General features: G+C 47.1%; 1 protein-coding gene across 1 annotated transcript in view; it reads right to left on the bottom strand.

The window, feature by feature from the left end:
- TG (thyroglobulin) overlaps positions 1-20,174 on the bottom strand; it is a gene marked incomplete at its 5' end in the record, with an annotated part of 481,401 nt that overhangs the window by 11,764 nt on the left and 449,463 nt on the right. The window lies entirely within an intron of this gene.

Raw genomic sequence — 20,174 nt, 5'->3', positions numbered from 1 at the left:
TTATCATAGGCTTACCTATAGGTAAAAGTGTCAGAGGAGGGTTTACTTCCTCTTAATGTGAGTCCAGTCAAACTTTTTTGCACATGACAGAAGGTCACAAGAAAATCCAATGCATTTGGGTGACTTACCAGTCCCCACCCATGAGGGCTTATGTGGTAAACTGAGTCTGAGTTCCCGTCAAACAGCAGGCTTGAGAATATAAAGAAGAAAGGATCACCATCACTCCCAACCAGCCCAGGTGAATAAATGCTAAGAAGCAGGCCTCAGCCTGCATGTCTCCAGCAAACCATACACCCTGATGCATCTCATCCCATCCACGGGGGTCTAGTCATAGGGGCCCTATGCCTAAGTTCTGGTGGACAGGGCGAAACGCATCAGTGTGTGGGGTGAAGATATGTAGAATGAAGCCGCTCCTTATCCATTATTCACCTGGGCTGATTGGGAGTAGCAGTGATCCTTACTTCTTTACATTTACTAGCCCTTTGGATTGGTATCAGGACAAGCCTGCACCCCATGCTCTGGAACACAGGGATATGCCTTCACCTCTACTTTGAGAGGCACAAAAGCATTATAATAGGTAGCAGGCTTGATATTTGTTTTGGCCCCGCTTACAACAAACTCTCATCCTTCTCACATTCTGTAGAGTAGTAGTTTTAATCACCAGGCCCTACTGCCGGGCCATGGCCTCCCTCCTCCTGGGCCTCCAGCCACCTGCAGATCCCCTAACCTCCCATATTGCCTCCCAGCTCCCATAGTGGTCCACCGTGACCTTCAACGCCCCACAGTCCCCCAGGCCCCCTGAAAGCCTTCAACCCCCACAGTGCCCACCAACTTCCAACAGTGTCCTCCAGCCCACTAGCTGCTACAAAGCTTCCCACAGTGCCCTTAGTCCCTGCAGTGCACAGTCTACAACAATTCCTCTCAGAATGCCCCCAGCCTCCTGGATAGACCCACTGCCCCCTCCAGAGACCCTTTCACCCACCGGTTACCCCAGCTCCATCCAGAATCTCCTACAGAGCCACCAAGTCTGCTGCAGAGACCCCAAACCCCTTTGAAATCTTGATCCCCTCACAGTGACACCCAGCCTCATCCAAAGCCTCTGCAGTTCCATACATAATTGGATTTTTGTAAGATCTTACCGTAAAATCCTTTTCTCTTAGCTCATTGACAGACGTAGTCCTCTTTGATTCACATCAATTGGGTTATGCTGCCTCCGCAGGAGTAGGACTAGGCAGAAAGAAAAAACGTTCTGGCTCCACCCTAGGGGCAGTCCCAGAGGGTATATCCTCTTCCTGTCTGCTACAGAGAATCAGTTCTGTTACGAAGCAGTGTCAGAGAATTTTAACCCAACCCAACTCAATGATAGAGGGGCGGGTACTACGTCTGTCAATGAGCTAAGAGAAAAGGATTTTACGGTAAGATCTTACAAAAATCCAATTTTCTCTGTCGCTCATTGACAGACGTAGTCCTCCTTGATTCACATCAATTGGGACATCCAGAAGCAGTGCCACAAATGAGGGGTGGGATTGACAGAAATCAAAATCCAATCTAGAAGGCCCAACAGGAGCCAACCAGAAGTATCAAGGGACTCATCGAGCAAACAGATGAGACCTACCCAACAAACCCTCGAGGTAGACCAACAGTCTCCTCAAACAGCGGCCTGCAGGAACCTTGCGGCCAGAAGAGGCATCTGACGATGCCCTCACATAAACCTTATACAATCTTGTAAAGGTATGAACCGACGACTAGGTAGTCGCCTTGAAAACCTGAACCACTGACGCCTGATGACGGAAGGTCCAGGAAACACTAAGCGCCCGAGTAGAATGCGCCTTAACAGGGAACGGGGGATCCCGACCCTTAGATAGAATAAGCCTATACCACCGTCTGTCTGATCCATCTAAAGATGGTCGCGGCAGAAACAGGCAACCCCTTCTTAGGGTCATCCGTGATCACAAACAGTGAATCCGTCTTACAAAATGAATCCGTAGTATTCAAATATATCCTAATCGCCTGAACTACATCCAAGGAATGCAACGCAATTCTCGAGGATGATAGGGCTTAGGACATAGGAAAGACAATACAATGTCCTCATTCAAATGAAACTTTGAAACCACCCTAGGAAGGAAGGATGGATTGGGATGAAGAACAACCTTATCCCCATGAACCACCAGATCTGGGGAACAACAGGATAATGCAGCCAGTTCTGACACCCTGCGTGCAGAAGTGATAGCCACCAAGAAGGCCACCTTCTGGGATAAGTAAGCAAGGGAATCTCCCTGATATTTTCAAAGGGAGGTGTCTGAAGAACCGACAGCACCAAATTAAGATCCCAGGATGGTAACGGCGCGTGCACTGGCGGAGCCAGGTGTCGCACCCCCTGGATGAAATTCCGCACCAAGGAATGAGTAGCCAAAACCTTCTGAAAGAAGATAGCTAATGCTGAAAACAGACCCTTGATAACACTCAAGGCCAGCTTCTGCTCAACTCCCTGTTGCAGAAAAGCCAATATTCGGGCTACCGAATAAAGACGTGGAGGGAACCCAAGGGATTCACACCACGCAATATAAGACTTCCATGTACGCTGACAAATCTTTCTGGAAGTCGCTTTCCTTGCTTTAACTAGAGTAGGAATAACTGAAGCTGACAATCCCTTGTCCTTCATCACCTGGGTCTCAATAACCAGGCCGTTAAAGCCAGCGAACGTAAAGCAGGATGGAAGATCGGTCCCTGCGACCGCAGATCCTCCGTAAGAGGAAGTCGCCAAGGAACGTCTGTGACCAGCCTGACCAGGTCGGCGTACCAGGCCGACTAGGCCAGTCCTGATCTACCAGGATAATTGGAATTCCCTCCATCTCTGTCCTGCGAAGAAGCTTCGGCAGTAACTTGAGAGGAGGGAAGTAGCTGATACTGCCCCCACGGGGCGATCAGCATGTCTGCGGTGTCTGCTAGAAGATCGTGGGAACGAACCACAAACCTCCGCACTTTCCTGTTGAGCTGAGCTGAGCCAACAGCTCCCATTCGGAGTGCCCCAACGGGGGCACAGTTGGTGGAATATCCCTGGATGAAGAAATCATACCCCTTGATCCAGAATCTGACGGCTGAGATAATCTGCCTGCCAATTCACCCCCGGAATGAATACCGCAGAGAGAGCTGGAACATTTGTTCCGCCCAACGAAGAATGCTGGCCACTTCTATGGCCGCCAGGACACTCCTGGTGCCCCTTTGATGATTGACATAAGCCACTGCTGTGGCATTGTCCGACTGGATCTGAACCGGGCTGCCCTGGAGCTGCTCGGTCCAGTGAATCAGACAAAGTCTGATCGCTCTCAGTTTCAATACATTTATCGGTAACCTGGACTCTTCCAGGGACCAAAGCCCCTGAGCCGAGAATTTCTCCTCACCCGGATAGACTGGCATCCGTGGTGATAAGCGACCAAATATTGGTAGGAATGACTTCCCCTGGCTGAGCATCGGAGACCGAAACCACCAGACCAGGGACTTCCCTGGTCCGCTCGCTCAGCCGGATCCGATTGTCCAGGGAATCTGGATTTCGGTTACACTTGAGAAGAATCTCTCCTTGAAGGATTCGGGTATGGGACTGGGCAACTGGTACTGCTTCAAAGAAAGCCACCATCAAACCCAGGACCCTCATGCAAGCCTGGATGTGTCTAAAATTAGACCCAAATATTCCAGCCTTCTGGTGGGAACCAAAGATAACTTCTGCAGATTCACCAGCCACTCGAACTCTTGCAAAGAGGTCATGGTGATCTCTAAGTTTAGTAATAGAGTCTGCGGAGACTCCACACGGAGCAGAAGATCGTCTAGGTGACCTAGAATCGATATGTCTCGTTGTCGTAACAACGTCAAGACTGGGGCCCACACCTTTGTGAAAACCCGGAGAGTCGAGGCGAGACCAAGGAGTAACGCCAGAAACTGAAAATGGTACTCTTTCTACGGAAAAACGCAGGAAACGCTGATGTCCTGCATAAATAAGAAAGTGAAGATAGGCATCCTAGATGTCTATGGACGCCAGAAAATCCCCCTGATGCAGGGAGGCCGCTACTGTGCGAATGGACTCCATCTTGAATTTTTGTACCCTGACAAAAAAGATTAAGTGCTCTTAAGTCCAGAATTGGACGCACTTTGCCCTCTTTTCTGGGTATTGTGAAAAGGTTCGAATAGAACCCTTGAAATGCTCTGTCCAAGGAACGTGGACCACCACTCCTTGTTGCATTAAATCCGTGACTGCCCCCCGTAAGCTCCTAAGCGATCCGGGGATAGTCGAATATTGCGGAAACCGGCGAAGACGTCCCCCTGCCCCAGCTATGGGCGGGGGCGCACCTTCAGGCTTTAGTAGTCTTATCTTCAGGTCTGGAAGAGCCGGGCTTTTGCTTGCCCGACCAGCGCCCCTTAAAAAAACCTCCCGAAGGAGTTTTGGCGGACTTTGCTTTTTTCGCCCGTGGGCTGAAAAAACTTTTTATGAGCGGAAAAAGAAGGCCCCCGTCTCTGACGGGATCTTTTACCCTTAGTACTTGGTGGCAAGAAAGTGCTCTTTCCTCTAGTGAGATCCTTAATAATCTCATCTAAATTGGCCCCAAGATAGGCGCACACCCTGAAAAGGGAGATTTAACCAAAGCTGCCTTGGAGCCTTGGTCTGCCGACCAATATTTTAGTCACAGTGTACGCCTGAGGACCACTGCTGAAAACTGATGCTCGCCCCAATAGTGGAGTGGCGTCTAGTGCAATGTCGCAGACAAACTGTAACTCTTGTATCATCTGTTCCACCAGATCTGATACCGCCTGGGGGATATCTCTCCCCTCTAAGCCACTTGGTCCATTCTAGACCAGTAGCAATTACTGGTCTGAAAGCTGACCCAATTAGGGAAAGGATGGCGCGAGACACAGTTTCCACCTTACGATCATCTTTAAAGGACGGAGCATCCTCCAATAGGATAACCTTAGCTTTGTTCAATCTGGAGATTGGAAAATCCACCACAGATGGTACTATCCATCTCTTGAGGAGTGATTCCTCGAACGGATAACGCCTATTAATGCGTTTAGGAAATAGTAGGGGCTCGTCCTAGATGACCCCATACCTCCTTAGTTACATTACCAAAACACTTGGGTAAGGAAAATATTTTCGCCATCTTGGTGCGTTTCTTAGTACCAAATGGGATCTCAGTATCAGCTACTTTTGATGGTGTAACCTCCGAACAGATACAATTAGTGCGTTTACTAACGCTTCCTCCCGGGCTATGGTAGATGCCGAAACATCTTCCTCACTGTCTGAAGAGACAGTACCCGAGTCACCAACCCCAGATGAGGTACCTGCAACTGCAGGAATAGGCTCAGACTGAAGTTTCAGATGAAAATGGGGATAGGCGGGGGTCGCTTCCTTGCGCCCTGTCCCTGACAAGCCAATTCCACCCGGGATAGACAAAAAATTTCCAAAAACTGCTGACAATGACTCACTATTAAGTGGGGAACTGGAGGGGCCTGCAGCCACTTCGAGGGGATCAGGTGGAGATACATGTGGCAGGGTCCATGTTAATCCAGGACACTTTGCCGGTAAAAAAGAAAAAACATTTTTTTTTTTTATTTTTTTTTTATATAAAAAATACCGCTTTTAATTCACCAGCGCAATAGCGCCCCTCAGCGTACCTGCTTAGGACCCACAGAGAGAGAGAGAGACCCCAAGGGCTCATCACCAGATGCAAAGAAGTTTCTTATTAAAACTGCTGTCAGCGTTGTCTTGTGCAGACTGGAAGTCTTGCACTAGATTTCCCGGGTGAAAGGAAGTGGCTCCGCCCCCTGTGTACACCTTCCGGCGTTCCCAGCTGCTCCTCGAGGTTTGCTGGGCACATCAAACATGGCCGCCCCCATGCAGGAGACAATAGGCTACGAAAAAATGGCGGCCTGCGTGACCTGCGGGCGGCTTGTGTAGACAATGCAGACATGCGGTCTACAACAAAATGGCGGCGGACTGCCGATCTAGCGTGGCTCCTCCAGTACAGCGGCCTGCATGCTTTGAAAACAGCTGATGGCGGCCTATCGGCCTGCGGGAGTATGGCGATCTAAGGTAGGCTATACCTCCTATGTGTTTACTATAGCAAATCGAACTCGGCTTCCTTGCTAGAGAACCCAAGACTTGCTGAAGTATCAGCTCCCAAACCAAGCCTGCTGGAGTGTCAGCTCCTAAACCAAGGTTGCTAGAGTGTCAGCTCCCAAACCGAGGTTTGTTTAAAGTGTTAGCTCCCAAACCTAGCCTGCTGAAGTGTCAGCTCCCAAACCAGATCACACTATCACAGGGGATATGTGAACATGTCATAGGCTACAAGGGGGAACTTTAATGTCAGAAAGGATCCGACCATACACAGAGGGGCCCGTATCCCAAAGACCCCACAGGGGGGAAGGGGGAACATTTACTCACCATACCGAACCGACAGGCACCCTCTCTTCACAATACCCTCTCCACCGAAGTGGGGGGTTGTTGACCAATACGGACGCCTTGACTCTCTGGTTCTTGGCGTCCAAGCGAGACGTTTAACTCGCAGGGTCAGTCCCCGTCCAATGGGACTATGTCGCGGCCGACCCAGCGCGGAGCTCTGGTCTGCACGCGCTCGTAGGCTGAACCGGGGTGACCACTGGATCTCAACATCCAGCCCGTCGCCCGGTCCCGCATACTTACTTGAATGTGTCGCGGCCGACCAAGCGCGATGCAATGGTCTGCGCGCGCTCGTAGGCCGGCTGGGGTGACCACTGGATCTCAACATCCAGCCCGTCGCCCAGATCCGGCGTGATTTGCTTGAAGATCTCACAGGAAAACTGGAGACAAAAAAACTACCTAAAAGAAAAAATTTTTCTAAAAAAAAGATCCCAGCAAGGAACTTAGGTCCTTACTCCTGACTAGACAGAAAAAAACTGATTCTCTGTAGCAGACAGGAAGAGGATATACCCTCTGGGACTGCCCCTAGGGTGGAGCCAGAACGTTTTTTCTTTCTGCCTAGTCTGCGGAGGCAGCATAACCCAATTGATGTGAATCAAAGAGGACTACGTCTGTCAATGAGCGACAGAGAAATTTTGTTTTCCCATATTTTTATTGCATGAGTATAATTTTTATTTTTTATTTTTTTACTGTAGGGGCATTGAACATTTTAGAAGACTCTACTGGGCCCTGGTCTCATCAAGGATGAGAAGCACTGCTTTAGATTACTCTAAGAGATCCCTGAGGATACTCTGGCTGACAGAGAGCTGAAATTAAGTCTTATATGTTTAGGGTCCACTACTTTAATAATACTGTACATCCATTAACCACTTCGCTACCACCTTATTCTTATGAACAGTGGAGTACTGTTCTTCCTTCATTGCTATTTATAAACAGCACCAGCACCAGAGAAGGCATTATTGGGTTGCCATTGTGCCCATTAACAGCTGTAAACCGAGCCATCAGACAAACACAGTGTACCGAGCTGATCCAAGCGGCTCTGTACCATGTGATCACTGTGATGACCAATCACAGCAACCACAAATGTAAACACACTACTGATTACTTTGTTAATCCCACTCCCTGGGACACATTACATGTCCCAGGGGGCTTCAGGACCAGAGAGTGCCATGCGAGCTCACATATGCGCAGTTGGGAGCCAGCTGTGGTTCCTCAGGAACTAAGAAGTCGATACAAGTGACCCGCAGCAGTAAGAAGAACCGGCTGCAGGAAGACTGCTGGTAAGACACTGGTAAGTACCTAATTTTTAAAAGTTGTATGACTTTAATTTAAAAAAAAAAAAGGACTGAGGTTTCTCTATAAAAACTAATAACTCTATAAAATGGGTACTCTGTTAACTTTAATGAGATTTCCTCTAATTTCCTCTTTTATCTCCTTAACAGGAAGTAAATGGAAATCTCGCTAAGCAGGATGTAGAAAACAAAAGATAACTTAGCAGGTTTCTACCCTTCCCTAACATTCGAAGCTTTAAAAAAAAACAACTTTTGCTTTGACATACAATTACAGTAACAATGAAGAATGTCAGTTAATGCAGAACTATAGGCAAATCTGAAAACTTATCTAATGGAAGCAAGTCTGACTTTTATAGAAAAGCTGAGATCTGTACAAAACTTCAGCTGCTTCCATCGGTGGATCTGCTGATCGTTTTGACTTGAAGTGTTTATTGCTGTTTATACATTCTTTACATTAAATTATCTGTATGATCACTGCAATAAAGTTCAGGCCATGCACTCACTTCCCCTTCAATGATAGATGTACACAGCTGTGCAGTTCTCATGCCTTGTAATACAGTATATTGTACTTTGATTGATTTTTTGTTTTTATATCATTCCTTCAGATAATTATTAAAGTTAATATACAGATTACTGTGACTTTTCTAATCTTGGGAACCCATGTAATAAGCAAAATTGTAAAAGTAAATGAACTGATGGTGATTTATGAACTCGAATTAATGTATTATTTCTCATTGGCAGCCAAATTCTCATCTTAAGTTCCTATTAATGGAGTTGTGCTTTAGGCAAATGTAAAAATGTTTTTTTTATTTTTTTTATTTTTTTAACAGCTGTCATGTGTCCAAAATAGTAAATGTACACATAAATCCCAATATACATTTTTACATTGTGAGCATATGGCCTGATTTTCCCAGGATCCCCTGCAGTCAGGCCTCTCAAAATATCTCTAATGCATTGGTTCTCAACCACCGGGCTGTGGTCCACTGCCTATTGGGCTGCTGGAGATCCCCTAACATCCAACAGTACCTGCCAGCTCCCATAATGCCTCCCAACCTTCCAGAGTGGACCAAAGTGCCCCTGAACCCCCACCGTTTTCCCCAACTTCCCACTGTGCCACCCAGCCTACAGCAGAGCCTCCAGTACCACATAGTGCCCCCAACCTCTAAAATGTCCCACATTTTCCCCCAACATCCCACAGTGAATCTTAGCTCCAAAAATGCCCCCAAGCTTCTATAGTGGACCGCATCTAACCATGTATTTATGGAGCTGACTTTGTACAACAGGGCACAGTCATACCATAATAAAGGTAATTTTAGTTCCTCCACACTATATGGAGCTGGCTTTGTACATCAGGGCACAGTCATACCAGAAGAGAAAAGAACCTTTGCCAAAGTATTACTACAAGGTAGGAAGAGCACAGTTGTCTAATATATATTTGTATGTTGTAGTGTTAACAATGAGAATTCCCTTCTCTGGGAACACCTGAACCCGGGCATTTCAAATGGGGGAGGGGGGAAGGTCGAGATACCCTTTAGCCATAAAGTGTATTTTTGTTCTAAATGGTCCAGCTTGAGTAAGGTCAGGGCTCTGTGAAGGCCACTTTAGTTCCCCCACACCACACTCATCTAACCATGTCTTAATGGAGCTGGCTTTGTACATCGGGGCTCAGCCATACCAGAAGAGAAAAGGGCCTTCACCAATGTGGGGGATCAACATCATTTTTGGTCTTATAGTGTTTTTCTGTTTCTAAATGGTCCAGCTTGAGTGAGGTCAGGGCCATGTGAAGGCCACGTTAGTTCCTCCACACCACACTCATCTAACCATATGTTTATGGAGCTGGCTTTGTACAACAAGGTACAGCCATATCAGAAGAGAAAATGTCCCTTACCAAAGTTGGGATCAACATAATTTTTGGCCTTATAGTGTATTTATGTTTCTAAACGGTCCAGCTTAAGTGAGGTCAGAGCTCTGTGAAGGCCACTTTAGTTCCCCCACATCACACTCATCTAACCATGTCTTTATGGAGCTGGCTTTGTACAACAGGGCAAAGCCATACCAGAAGAGAAAAGGGCCTTCACCAAAGTGGGGGATCAACATAATGTTTGGCCATACACTGTATTTCTGTTTCTAAATGGTCCAGCTTAAGTGAGGTACGAGCTCTGTGAAGGCCACTTTAGGTCCCCCACACCACACTCATCTATCCATATCTTTATGGAGCTGGCTTTGTACAACAGGGCACAGCCATACCACAAGAGAAAATGGCCCTCACCAAAGTGGGGATCAACATAACTTTTGGCCTTATAGTGTATTTCTGTTTCTAAATGGTCCAGCTTGAGTGAGATCAGGGTTCTGTGAAGGCCACTTTAGTTCCTCCACACCACACTCATCTAACCATGTCTTCATGGAGCTGGCTTTGTACATCGGGGCTCAGCCATACCAGAAGAGAAAAGGACCTTCGCCAAAGTGGGGAGGTCGACATAACTTTTGGCCATATAGTGTATTTCTGTTCTAAATGGTCCAGCTTGAGTGGACTGCCCCTCTAACTCCGACAAGGATCCTTTGTACGCTGATAAAAGTTTGGCTGTGATGCTGAGCCAGCAGAGACATGTAATATTTATAACGTCTCTTTTCAGCTGTCACTGGATGAAATTTAATATCTCGCCAAAAGAAACAGAAATGTGTTTCTTGGAAGATCCTGTAATCTAAACACATTGACAAGGCAGGGTGTGCTGCTTTGTTGTTTGTGGTTTACAAAAAAGGAGAAGAAAAAAGGGACCTCTGTCCAATTTTCAGCGTTCTAATATATGTATCTGTCTTTTTGGAGCTGAGCTCCAGACGGATATAAAAAGACATTAATTTAAATAGAGCTCTGGGGTTTATTAATATATCATGGAAGCTGAACTCCAGGCTAACAGCTAAATACTGAGATCAAGTACGTATATGGTAGCCATTGTAATGGCCATAAGATTAGTGTTTCTGTCCATCCAGTCTTGAGATTAACACAGCTCTGCCACACAACACTGCCCTCTCTAGGATGAGGGGAGCCTAACCTTTTTAGGTTGCAGTTGCAGTTTCACTTTCACGTCTCCTCCCCACCCCCACCCTGGTCCCGCATACTTACTTGAATGTGTCGCGGCCGACCAAGCGCGATGCAATGGTCTGCGCGCGCTCGTAGGCCGGCTGGGGTGACCACTGGATCTCAACATCCAGCCCGTCGCCCAGATCCGGCGTGATTTGCTTGAAGATCTCACAGGAAAACTGGAGACAAAAAAACTACCTAAAAGAAAAAATTTTTCTAAAAAAAAGATCCCAGCAAGGAACTTAGGTCCTTACTCCTGACTAGACAGAAAAAAACTGATTCTCTGTAGCAGACAGGAAGAGGATATACCCTCTGGGACTGCCCCTAGGGTGGAGCCAGAACGTTTTTTCTTTCTGCCTAGTCTGCGGAGACAGCATAACCCAATTGATGTGAATCAAAGAGGACTACGTCTGTCAATGAGCGACAGAGAAATTTTGTTTTCCCATATTTTTATTGCATGAGTATAATTTTTATTTTTTATTTTTTTACTGTAGGGGCATTGAACATTTTAGAAGACTCTACTGGGCCCTGGTCTCATCAAGGATGAGAAGCACTGCTTTAGATTACTCTAAGAGATCCCTGAGGATACTCTGGCTGACAGAGAGCTGAAATTAAGTCTTATATGTTTAGGGTCCACTACTTTAATAATACTGTACATCCATTAACCACTTCGCTACCACCTTATTTGGTGCTGCTTTGTTGTTTGTGGTTTACAAAAAAGGAGAAGAAAAAAGGGACCTCTGTCCAATTTTCAGCGTTCTAATATATGTATCTGTCTTTTTGGAGCTGAGCTCCAGACGGATATAAAAAGACATTAATTTAAATAGAGCTCTGGGGTTTATTAATATATCATGGAAGCTGAACTCCAGGCTAACAGCTAAATACTGAGATCAAGTACGTATATGGTAGCCATTGTAATGGCCATAAGATTAGTGTTTCTGTCCATCCAGTCTTGAGATTAACACAGCTCTGCCACACAACACTGCCCTCTCTAGGATGAGGGGAGCCTAACCTTTTTAGGTTGCAGTTGCAGTTTCACTTTCACGTCTCCTCCCCACCCCCACCCTGTGGCTGGACAGTGAAAGGAGAAGCATCAGACTAATAAGCTCATCTCTCTGACTGTGCACTCTCCTCTTATCAGCATAGCACCTTGAACTGCAGTGCGCCTGACTTTCACTTTGAGTACTTCTCCCTCCTCCAGTCTGAGCTCTGCTCAGTAGACTGCAAGAGGCTGTAATGCCTCGTACACACGCAACGATTATCGGCCAACCGATCGTACGACTTTTGTCCAGTGTTGTTGTGTTGGTTGAAATGTGCTCTAGACTGCACACAAATTTTCTCGGCCAACAAAAACCAACTTCAGAAGTGATGTCATGTTCTAGTTTACTTTCCGTGTGTTTTTTCTTCTCTGAGCATGCCCAGTCTTGCTCATCAGATTTTTGTCTGCCGAAATCTGTACTGACTGACGGAAAACCGGCCATTGTGTTGACGGCCAACAAAAATTTTATAGCCTGCACACCAGATTTTATTTGGCCGAAAAGTCGGAGTCGGTTTCGGAAGCATCATACTAACAAGCCGAAAATCGACCGATCGGACGTTGGCCGAAAAGTCCAGGCCAATAATCGATGCGTGTGTACGGGGCTTTAGAGGCTGATACCAAGTCAAATTCAGGTACAAATCTATTGGCCCAGGAGCATGAAGGATTTTTTTTATGGCATCTCCCTTTATGCTAAAATGATGAATAAACCCTTTATCTTTGAAATTTTGATGGAATGGAGACAAGTGAGTACTGTCTGTTAAAAAAAAAAAAAAGACTCTGCTGTACTTTTTTTCCCCCACAAACAGAGCTTTCTTTTGGTGGTATTTGATCACCTGTGCGATTTTTATTTTTTGTGCTATAAACAAAAAAATCTCAACAAAAAAAAAAAAAAACAATATTTTTCACATTCTGCTATATAACATTCCCAAAAAAAAATAAAAAATTAAAAATCAAACTTTTTAAACATTTTACACAACAAATTGATGGGTATGATGGCGCTCCCAAGACTAATGACAGGTGGGCACTTTGGAATCACAAATATTAAATAATAGTCACAGTGAAAAATAGGTTTATTAAAATCAATAAAAACGGTATAAGGCACTGTAGACAGCAGGGTGCATCCAGCAGTGAGGCAATACCTTTAGAATGGACCCAGGGATAGGGTGGGGACGCCTGTCCATATACTAGAAGGACAACAGGAGCACTGATGCCGTGAAGATGGGAACACCTGAGGACGATGGAGGAAGGAGGGGAGAGGGGGGAGAAGCTAAACCCCCGTAGCCCGATCCGGCCGCAAGCTGTCCCAGGTGTCGTCTCCTTGCTTCAGACGGCTGAAGCGGCGCTGAGGGATGACGTCATCAGCGGCTGACAGTCGACTCACAGAAGCCCATGCAGCGCACCATGCAGAACCCCGTACCCGAAGGTCCCGATGTAGGAGGCAGCCTCGCCGCACCGAACACACTGCACAACAGTGCAAGCTGCCTTACAGTGGGGAAAACAAGAAGCCAAAAGATGGAGGATTACATGTTTCGGGCTCTGCCCTTCATCAGATCTCCTTTTTTAATATTTGTGATTCCAAAGTGCCCACCTGTCATTAGTCTTGGGAGCGCCATCATACCCATCAATTTGTTGCGTCATATGTTTCTCAGCTAGGATCTGGGCATGGGTCGGCTGCAACCCTGACATGACTTACTGGAATTTGGCTAAAATCCGTCCATCCCACATAATTTGACTCTACACATTTTTTTGGGACCTCTGATTATCTGTTTTTCAGCGACAGGATTTGCTTGTATGCGTTAAACATTTTACACCAATTTGTTTTCTGCTACATATTTTTGGTAAAAAAAATAGCAATAAGCGTATTTTGATCGGTTTGCGCAAAAGTTATCACGTCTACTAACTACGGGAAAGATTTATGTCATTTTTATTTTTTTTATTTTTTTTACTAGTAATAGCGGCAATTTGCGATTTTTTTTTTTTTGCGGGACTGCGACATTGCAGCGGACAGATCGGACCTCTGACTGACATTTTTGACACTTTTGGGGGGGACCAGTGACATTACTACAGTAATCAGTGCTAAAAATATGCACTGTTACTGTAATAATGACACTGGCAGGGAAGGGGTTAACACAGTAAGTGATCAAGGGGTTAAATGTGTACCTAGGGGCGTGTTTCTAACTGTATGGGGGTTGAACTTGTGAAATGATCACAGAGACCTGTGATCCTACATAGAAGGGTCACAGGCGCTCTGTGATCATTCCAGGGAGAAGGACGGTCAGCTGTGTTTACAACAGCTGACCATTCTTCTCTCTCAGCACGGAGCGATCGTGGGTGTCAGGCGGCAATCAGAGCCACCTGCCCCATGCATCACAGTCCCCGCTGACGAGTGGGGGCGGGAGCGCGCCGCCAGCGGCGCACGCTCACCCCCTAGCTGCAAGCGCGCGACCAACGTATACCTACATCGGTTCGCGCAGGAGAGCTGCCCTGCCGCAGTATAACTGTGGCGGGTGACCAGGAAGTGGTTAAAGAGTAACTCCACATTTGTTGAGAAAAAAACATTCCCATCTGGGTGATCTACTGTATGTACATTACAAGGAAATTAAACTTTGTTGCAGATTGCTACCTTTACATAGTTAGTCAGGTTGAAATAAGACACAAGTCTATCTGGCTCAACCAATAAAAAAAACAAAAAACGGTATTGAAAACCCAACCATACAATCCCATATACACAATCCTATACCCGCAGTTGATCCAGAGGAAGGCGAAAAAAACCCCAGCAAAGCATGATCCAATTTACTACAGCAGGGGAAAAAAATTCCTTCCTGATCCCCCGAGAGGCAAACGGATATTCTCTGGATCAACTTTACCTATAAATATTAGTACCCAGTTATATTATGTACACCTAGGAAAGAATCCAGGCCTTTTTTAAAGAAATCTAGTGAGCTAGCCAGAACCACCTCTGGAGGGAGTCTATTCCACATTTTCACAGCTCTTACTTACCTTTGGTTATTCTGAAGAAATAGCTGTTTGTCTGTATCAGTGTTCAAAGTGAATCTGTATAGGAGTGGTTTTATAATTGTCAATCAGCTGCTGCACCTGCAGGGCTCTGATGAGGAAAGTGGCAGGGCCAGCATCCCTTAAGGCCCCTTTCACACAGGCGGACCCAGGGCCGCTGATAGGGGGGGACCACCAGCCCTCTTGTGGGGGGCCCGAGCACACAGGGGGGCCCACAGAGAGAGGGGGATTAGTGATGGACAACAAATACAGAAATCTTCCTCCAGCACCTGAATCTGATCTGTCCCTCTCCCTGCTATCAGCTTTTATCTGTTGAGAAAGAGACCGTTGTCCCTCACTAATCCCCCTCCCTGTGTGGGCCCCCCTCCCAGCACTGGCTCTAATGTTATCTCTACTCAGGAGTTTATTTGTAACTTTGTTTCTCTCTCTCTGTCTCTCTGATCACTAAGCTCCAACTGCCCAGCCTGTATATTTTTCTCATCTCATCTTTTTTATTTAACATAGTTTTTTTTTTAGATTTAGCAGGAATTATGTGAATTATGTTATATTTGTGTCTGATAATAGTGATTTTGTTGTAATTTTAGCTAAATATATCTTTAATATTTTCTTGGGGGGGCCCTGCCAGGTAGTCTGTACGGGGCCCCGCGATTTCTAACAGCAGCCCTGGGCGGACCGCTCAGATCCGCCTGTTCGTTTTTTTGGCGGATCTGAACGGTCCCCCCCATGCATTCCTATGGGGCATCTGATGGCAGCGGAGACATGTCCGCTGACATCCGACCCGATCCGATCCGTCAAATCTGGACGATTGGAAACCCTATCTGTCCAGTGGATCGAATCGGATGAGAACGGACCGACGGTCCATTCCCATCCGATTTCCCCCATAGAGATGCATGGGGAACTGACAGCTGTGTCTCTGCACACAGCTGTCATCCTTCTGCTCAGCAGGGGATCGGCGGCTCGATCCCCCGCTGAGAAAAGCGGAGTCCGTTTGACGGACATAGTGTGTGAAAGGAGCCTTAGACTTACTTTCCTTTGGGAGTATCTCACCAAAAATGACATGTTGTGTTGCAGGGGGATGCCAAAAATCTAGCTTGTATCTTAGTGCAGACTTCCAGGAAAATTAGTGAGCCAATCAAACAAGCAGGAAATTACATTTTCAGGGGACGTTCTGTACATAGTCTGTGTACAGAACAACTCCAGGTAGCCACATTGCATTTTACAGAAAACTACGGAGCTCCTTTTTAATAAATTCAATTGCAATTTGACATGGGTTGCAATTTTATATGCTATATATATATATTTTTTTATTTGCTATTTTTCTCCCCCATGAAAGTGGAGTTACCTTTTAAGTGGCAAAAAGCACACCCCCTTAGAATATCTATTGAGTCATTGCTTCAACTTTCATATTTTTGGGATGAAATTTCAGCATCTAGAAAGTGCAGATTTTATTCTTCTCCATCTCCAGTTCTAGGTTCCACCCCTCTCAGATCCATCTGCATCTTAAGCCACGTACACATGCAACGATTGTTGGCCGACCGATCGGCCGACTTTTCTCCAGTGTTGTTGTGTTGATTGAAATGTGCTCTAGACTGCACACGAATTTTCTCGGCCAACAACAACCAACTTCAGAAGTGATGTCATGTGCTGGTTTACTTTTCGTGTGTTTTTTCTTCTCTGAGCATGCCCAGTCTTGCTCATCGGATGTTTGTCTGCCGAAATCTGTACTGACTGACGAACAATCGGCCATTCTGTTGACAGCCAACAAAAATTTTATAGCATGCACACCAGATTTTGTTCAGCCGAAAAGTCGCAGTCGCTTGTCGCAAGCATCATACTAACAAGCCGACAATCGGCCGATCGGACGTTGGCCGAAAATTTACGGCCAACAATCGTTGCGTGTGTACGGGGCTTTAGCGAGTACAACATCCTCCAAGATTATGTAGAAGACCAACCCTCCTTCCCTTGAACTGTGAAAACCCCTTAGAAGCGGAACTGAGGTCTGGGGGTGCGATGGGAACCACTTGTAGCACATACTGTACTTTATGTTCCAACAATGGCAGCTCCACCCAATTCCTCACCACTCCATGCCTTCTACCCTGAGGCTTTTTTTCACCACTGGTGGCTTCCACCTTCGGCTTTGTGATGGTGCAACTCCTCTACATGTACAGTGCCTTAAAAAAGTATTCGTACCCCCCGAAATTTTCCACATTTTGTCATGTTACAACCAAAAATGTAAATGTATTTTATTGGGATTTTATGTGATAGACCAACACAAAGTGGCACATAATTGTGAAGTGGAAGGAAAATGATAAATGGTTTTCAAGATTTTTTACAAATGCATAGCTGAAAAGTGTGGCGTGCATTTGTATTCAGCACCCCTGAATACTTTGTAGAACCACCATTCCCTGCAATTACAGCTGCAAGTCTTTTTGGGGTTGTCTCTACCAGCTTTGCACATCTAGAGAGGGACATTTTTGCCCATTCTTCTTTGCATAAGAGCAGATTGGATGGAGAGCATCTTTGAACAGCAATTTTCAAGTTTTGCCACAGATCATCAATTAGATTTAGGTCTGGACTTTGACTGGGGCATTCTAACACATGAATATGCTTTGATCTAAACCATTCTATTGTAGCTCTGGCTGTATGTTTAAGGTGGTTGTCTTGCTAGAAGGTGAACCTTCACCTCAGTCTCAAGTCATTTTCAGGCTCTAACAGGTTTTCTTCTAAGATTACCCTGTATTTGGCTCCATCCATCTTTCCATCAACTCTGACCAGCTTCCCTGTCCCTGCTGAAGAAGAGCATCCCCACAACATAATGCTGCGACCCAGTGGCGGCTGGTGCTCAACATTTTTTGGGGGGGCGCAAAAAGAAAAATGTAATAGGTATTGCTTCGCGTCAAAAAACGCAGTAAAAAATTGCATGACTTTGAAGTCATGGTACAGGCATGGCACAGGTGATGGTATAGGCATGGCATAGGTGATGGTACAGGCATGGCACAGGTGATGGTATAGGCATGGCATAGGTGATGGTACAGGCATGGCACAGGTGATGGTATAGGCATGGCACAGATATGGTATAGGCATGGCACAGGTCATGGTACAGGAGATGGTATATGCCCCCTTTCAATGCAGTGACCAGCGTACATGCCCCCTTTCAATGCAGAGACCAGCGTACATGCCCCCTTTCAATGCAGAGACCAGTGTACATGCCCCCTTCAATGCAGAGTTCAGCGTGCGTGCCCCCTTCAATGCAATGAACATTGTGCTATGCCCCCTTCAATGCAATAAACACTGTGCTGTGCCCCCACAATGCAGAGTTCAGCGTGCATGCCCCCTTCAATGCAACTGTGCTGTGCCCCCTTCAATGCAATGAACAATGTGCTGTGCCCCCTTCAATGCAATAAACACTGTGCTGTGCCCCCTTCAATGCAATAAACACTGTGCTATGCCCCCTTCAATGCAATAAACATTGTGCTATGCCCCCTTCAATGCAATGAACACTGTGCTGTGCCCCAACAATGCAGAGTTCAGCGTGCATGCCCCCTTCAATGCAACACTGTGCTGTGCCCCCTTCAATGCAATAAACACTGTGCTGTGCCCCCTTCAATGCAATAAACACTGTGCTGTGCCCCCTTCAATGCAATAAACACTGTGCTGTGCCCCCTTCAATGCAATGAACACTGTGCTGTGCCCCCACAATGCAATGAACACTGTGCTGTGCCCCCTTCAATGCAATAAACACTGTGCTGTGCCCCCTTCAATGCAATAAACACTGTGCTGTGCCCCCTTCAATGCAATAAACACTGTGCCCCCTTCAATGCAATGAACTCTGTGCTGTGCCCCAACAATGCAGAGTTCAGCGTGCATGCCCCCTTCAATGCAACTGTGCTGTGCCCCCTTCAATGCAATGAACACTGTGCTGTGCCCCCACAATGCAGAGTTCAGCGTGCATGCCCCCTTCAATGCAACTGTGCTGTGCCCCCTTCAATGCAATAAACACTGTGCAGAGTTCAGCGTGCGTACCCCCTTCAATGCAACTGTTCCGTGCCCCCATCAATGCAGAGTTCAGCGTGCGAGCCCCTTTCAATGCAGAGCGCCACAGCATTGTCCCCAATCACTGCAGAGCGCCACAGCATTGCCCCCAATGATTGCAGAGCGCCACAGCATTGTCCCCCAATGATTGCAGAGCGCCACAGCATTGTCCCCCAATGATTGCAGAGCGCCACAGCATTGTCCCCCAATGATTGCAGAGCGCCACAGCATTGTCCCCCAATGATTGCAGAGCGCCACAGCATTGTCCCCCAATGATTGCAGAGCGCCACAGCTTTGTCCCCCAATGATTGCAGAATGCCACAGCATTGTCCCCCAATGATTGCAGAGCGCCAGCATTGTCCCCCAATGATTGCAGAGCGCCACAGCTTTGTCCCCCAATGATTGCAGAGTGCCAGCATTGTCCCCCAATGATTGCAGAGCGCCAGCATTGTCCCCCAATGATTGCAGAGTGCCAGCAGTGTCCCCCAATGATTGCAGAGCGCCAGCATTGTCCCCCAATGATTGCAGAGTGCCAGCATTGTCCCCCAATGATTGCAGAGCGCCAGCATTGTCCCCCAATGATTGCAGAGTGCCAGCATTGTCCCCCAATGATTGCAGAGCGCCAGCATTGTCCCCCAATGATTGCAGAGTGCCAGCATTGTCCCCCAATGATTGCAGAGCGCCAGCATTGTCCCCCAATGATTGCAGAGCGCCAGCATTGTCCCCCAATGATTGCAGAGTGCCAGCGTGCGTGCTCCCTTCAAACTTACCTGGCGGCGGGGCGGCTCAGCTTCTTCCTCTTCTGCGGCGGGTCCTTCTCCCTCGTCTCAGCAGCGGGAACCGGCGGGCGGCCTGCTCCGTTCAAACTTACCTGGCGGCGGCGTGGCTCAGCTTCTTCCTCCTCTTCTGCGGCGGGTCCTTCTCCCTCGTCGTCTCGGCGGCGGGAACCGGCGGGCGGCCTCTCCTCTTCTCTGAGCGGCGGTGACGGTGAGTGACTGACGCACGCACCGGCACCGCCCCCATTGCGATGTCAGCGATATCCTGGATGATGATTGGTCCAGGCTGTAGACTGGACCAATCACAGCCAGGATATCAGAAAGTGGGGGTGTCCAACCGCAAAGACTTGCGCCCAGGATACCCCCCTACCCCCCCAGAAGGCAGCCAATCGGCGCCTCTTCTGGGACGTAACCCCACCCCCCCAGCCACCAGTTCCTTGGGTTCAGGCCGGCGAACCCAATTTTTTTTTTTGAACAACTTTATTTGTTCGTTTTG

Source organism: Pelophylax lessonae, assembly GCF_965119305.1.
Source record: "Pelophylax lessonae genome assembly, chromosome: 5".
NCBI lineage: Eukaryota > Metazoa > Chordata > Amphibia > Anura > Ranidae > Pelophylax > Pelophylax lessonae.
Note: the sequence above shows the minus strand (reverse complement) of the source record. Positions and strands in the feature narration are given on the sequence as shown.